General features: G+C 38.4%; 1 pseudogene across 1 annotated transcript; it reads right to left on the bottom strand.

Annotated features, from left to right (window-relative positions):
- Nucleotides 1-3,618: 3,618 nt before the first annotated feature.
- LOC307064622 (small ribosomal subunit protein uS15-like) lies at nt 3,619-4,054 on the bottom strand (annotated as a pseudogene). The gene has a single exon. The product of its transcript is annotated as a small ribosomal subunit protein uS15-like (transcript).
- Between the last annotated feature and the right edge of the window lie 840 nt (nt 4,055-4,894).

Raw genomic sequence — 4,894 nt, 5'->3', positions numbered from 1 at the left:
CGTCTATAAAAAAGAATGGAATACTGGCACATGCTGCAACATGGATGAACCTTGAAAACATTATGCTAAGTGAAAGAAGTCAGATACAAAGAGTCACATATTGTATGACTCCATTTATATGAAATATCCAGAATAGGCAAATCTAAAGAGACAGAAAGCAGATTACAGGTTGCTAAGGGGTGGGGGAAGGGGATAGGAGGAGTTACTGCTTGATGGGTGTGGAGTTTTCTTTTGGGGTGATGAAATATTTTGGAACTAGATAGAGATGGTTATGTAACACTGTGAAAATAATAAATACCAGTGAATTGTACACTTTAAAATGGTTAAAATGGCAAATTTTATATAGCATGAATTTTACCTCAATAAAAAATATTTAAAAATATATTTTCTAGGTTACACTAGCCACATTTTGGGTGGCTAGTGCTGCTGATTAGACTTTGCTTATCACAGAACATTTCTACCATGTACAAATTCTATTGGAAGTACTGATATAACTGTACACTTACAATGGGTAAGTTTATGGTATATAAATTGTCCTTTGGTAAAGAGGACCGTTTAAAAAAGAAACATTCCCAAGGCAAATATATTTTTAAACCATTTTTAAAAATTGAGGTATAGTTAATTTACAATGTTGTATTAGTTTTAGGTGTACAGCAAAGTGATTCAGTTATACATATAATTGAATATATACATATTATTTTTCAGATTCTTTTCCATTATAAGTTATTGCAAGATATTGAATATAGTTCCCTGTGCTTTGCAGTAGGTCCTTGTTGTTTATCTATATTATATGTAGTAGTGTGTATATGTTAATCCCAAACTCCTAATTTATCTCTCCCCTGTCCCCTGCCAACCCTCCACAACCATATGGTTATGGTTTTGTAACCGTAAGTTTGTTTTCTATGTCTGTGAGTCTGTTTCTGTTTTGTAAATTAGTTCATTTATATCATTTTTTTAGATTCCACTTGTAAGTGATATTGTATGATTGTCTTTTTCTGACTTACTTCACTTAATATGATCATCTCTAGGTCCCTCCATGTTGCTGCAAATGGCAAGATTTCATTCTTTTTTATGGCTGAGTAATATTCCAGTGTGTGTGTGTGTGTGTGTGTGTTTATCTATCTATCTATATATATGTTTTTAATTAATTTATTTATTTTTGGCTGCGTTGGGTCTTCGTTGCTGCGTGCAGGCTTTTCTCTAGTAGTGGCGAATGGGGGCTTCTCTTGTTGCCAGTGCATGGGCTTCTCATTGCAGTGGCTTCTCTTGCTGTGGAGCATGTGCTCTAGGCGCACAGGTTTCAGTAGTTGTGGGACGAGGGCTCAGTAGTTGTGGCTTGAGGGCTCTGGAGTGCAGGTTAGGTATTGTGGCACACAGACTTAGTTGGTCTGTGGCATGTGGGATCTTCCTGAACCAGGGCTTGAACCCATGTCCCCTGAATTGGCAGATGGATTCTTAACCACTGTGCCACCAGGGAAGTCCAATATTTTTAAATTTTATTTATTTGGTTACTCGAGGTCTTAGTTGCAGCAGGCGGCTCCTTAGTTGTGACATGCAAACTTTTAGTTGTGGCATGCATATGGGATCTAGTTCCCTGAGCAGGGATTGAACCTGGGACCCCTGCATTGAGAGCGCAGAGTTTTAACCACTGCGCTACCAGGGAAGTCCATATGTATGTGTGTGTGTGTGTGTGTGTGTGTGTGTGTGTGTGTGTGTACCACATCTTCTTTATCCATTTATCTGTTGATGAACACTTAGGCTACTTCCATGTCTTGGCCATTGTAAATAGTGCTGCTATGAATATTGGGGTACGTGTATCTTTTGAGTTAGCATGTTCTCCAGATATAGGCCTAGGAGTGCAGGATCATATGGTAACTCTATTTTCAGTTTTTTAAGGAACCTTCATACTGTTTTCCAGAGTGGTTGCACCAATTTACATTCCCACCAACAGTGTAGAAGGGTTCCCTTTCCTCCACACCCTCTCCAGCATTTATTATTTGTAGACTTTTCAATGATGGCAATTCTGACTGGTGTGAAGTGATACCTCATTGTAGTTTTGATTCACATTTCTCTAATAATTAATGATGTTGAGCATCTTTTCATGTGCCTGTTGTCCATCTGTATGTCTTCTTTGGAGATCCAAAGGCAAATAGTGATCTTTTCAAAGAACCAGCTTTTGATTTCACTGATTTTCTCTATTATTTTCCTGTTTTAAATTTCATTGATTTCTGCATATATAATATATAGTCTGCTTGCTTTAGGTTTATATTGTTTTTCTTTCTCTAACTGTCCTAAATTGGAGGCTTAGATTACTATTTTTAAATCTTTCTCTGTTTCTAATATATGAATTCAATGCTATAAATTTCTCTCTTAGCATTGCTTTCACTGCCTCTCACAGATTTTGATAAGTTGTATTTTCATTTAGTTCAAAATATTTAAAACATTTTTTGAGATATTCTTTGACTGATGTGTTATTTAGAAGTGTGTTGTTTAATCTCCAAATATTTTGGGATTTCTATTTATCTTTCTGTTATTGATTTCTAGCTTAATTCCTCTGTGTGAGAGGATACTTTGCATTATTTCTATTCTTTTAAATTTGTTAATGTGTGTTTTATGGCACTGAATGTGGACTATCTTGGTGTATGTCCCATGTAAGCTTGAGAAGAATGTGTATTCTGCTGTTTCTGGATAAAGTATTCTATAAATGTCAGTTAAATCCAGTTGATTAATGATGCTGTTCAGTTCAACTGTATCCTTACTGATTTTCTGCCTATTGGATCTGTCAGTTACTAATAGAGGGGTGTTCATATCTCCAACTATAATAGTGGCTTCCTCTACTTCTCCTTGCAGTCCATCAGTTTTTGCCTCACATATTTTGACGCCCTGTTGTTAGGCACCCACACATTCAGGATTTTTATGTTTCCTTGGAGAATTGATCCCTTTATCATTAATAATTCTCCTTGATATTATTGATATTTATATCAAGGATATTACTGTTAATATTATTGATGGTGCCATGATAATTTTCCTCTTTCTGAAGTCAGCTTTGTCTGAAACTAATACAGCTACTCCAGTTTTCTTTAGATTAGTGTCACCATGGTATATCTTTCTCTATCCCTTTACTTTCAATCTGTATGTGCCTTTACATTTAAAGTGGGCTTCTTAGAGAAAACATGGCTTTTATATACCCTTTCAGTCTCTGTCTTTTTTTTTTTTTGCGGTACGCGAGCCCCTCACTGTTGCGGCCCCTCCCATTGCGGAGCACAAGCTCTGGATGCGCAGGCTCAGCGGCCACGGCTCACGGGCCCAGCCGCTCCGCGGCACGTGGGATCCTCCCGGACCGGGGCATGAACCCGTGTCCCCTGCATCGGTAGGCGGACTCTCAACCACTGCACCACCAGGGAAGCCCCAACAGTCTCTGTCTTTTAATTGGTGTATTTAGATCATTCATATTTAAAATGATTATTGATATAATTGGATTAATATCTACCATATTTGCAACTGTTTTCTAGTCATTGCACTTGTCCCTTGTTTCTTGTCTTCCCCTCTTTTTCCTTCTGTTTTTTTTTTTTTTTTCTAGTTAAACAATGATTTTATTGCTTGAGTACATGGACAAATTTATGCAACCAGGGCAGAGGCTGTGGATAACTAGTATTTCCAAATTGGGGGGCGGTGAGGGGAGAACTGGTTTGGTCTTACAGTATTGAGCCAACCTGTGAATGCAGCTCTTAATCAGAATCAGAAGGAATTTAGCATCTTTATCCTTTCTGTTTCTCTGAAGATGCTTCCAAACAGCAACAACTTTCTTAATTAAATGTTAGAGGTACTCAGGACAATCAGGAGGAAGTCCTTTGGACTTAAGAATTCTCAAGATTTTATTGTCTGTCATAAAACAACACCATGTGAGACTCTCAGGATCATCCTGAGGCAGGCCCTTCTTGGCCAGTTTGTAGATCTGCTCCTACCTGTTGTCAGAAGTTAACTTCAGCCAGGTGAGATTGCTGCGGTGGTAGGCCAGAGCCCACTGGGACAGGCCCTTCCCAGGGGCCTGCATGCAACCACGAGGGCAGCCAAAAAGAGAGCAAGAATGGGAGGCAGGAAGCCACCCTGCACACAGGAAGTGACCTCACACAGTCCTGCTTCCTCCCATCCTGCCTCCTGTTTTTAATTGAGCATTTTATATTATTCCATTTTCTCTTAGCACATTAATTATACTTTTTAAAATTTTTAAAAATGTTTGCCCTAGGGTTTACAATACACATTTACAACCAATTTAAGTCTACTTTATTTTTAAAAAAATTTTTAAAGGATTTTATTTATTTATTTGGCTGCGTTGGGTCTTGGTTGCTGTGTGTGGGCTTTCTCCAGTTGCGGCGAGAGGGGGCTACTCTTCGTTGCGGTGCACAGGGCTTCTCATTGCAGTGGCTTCTCTTATTGCGGAGCACAGGTTCTAGGCGTGCGGACTTCAGTAGTTGTGGCTCAATGGCTCTAGAGAGCAGGCTCAGTAGTTCAGTTGCATGGGCTTAGTTGCTCCACGGCATGTGGGATCTTCCCAGACCAAGGCTCAAACCCGTGTTCCCTGCACTGGCAGGTGGATTCTTAACCACTGCGCCACGAGGGAAGTCCTTAAGTCTATTTTAAAATAACATTGTTCTGTTTCATAGGTAGGACAGGTATCTTATAACAGAGTATTCCCAATTTTTCCCTCTTGTCCCTTATAATATTGCTGTCATTCATTTCACTTATTCATAAGCTATAATCAACCAATACATTATTGCTATTATTTTTGAACAAGCAGTTATCTATTAGATCAATTAAGAATAACAAAAATATAAGATTTTATTTTACTTTCATTGGTTTCTTCTCTAATATTCTTCTTTCTCCAAATGTAGAT

Source organism: Hyperoodon ampullatus, assembly GCF_949752795.1.
Source record: "Hyperoodon ampullatus genome assembly, chromosome: 15".
Lineage (NCBI taxonomy): Eukaryota > Metazoa > Chordata > Mammalia > Artiodactyla > Ziphiidae > Hyperoodon > Hyperoodon ampullatus.
Note: the sequence above shows the minus strand (reverse complement) of the source record. Positions and strands in the feature narration are given on the sequence as shown.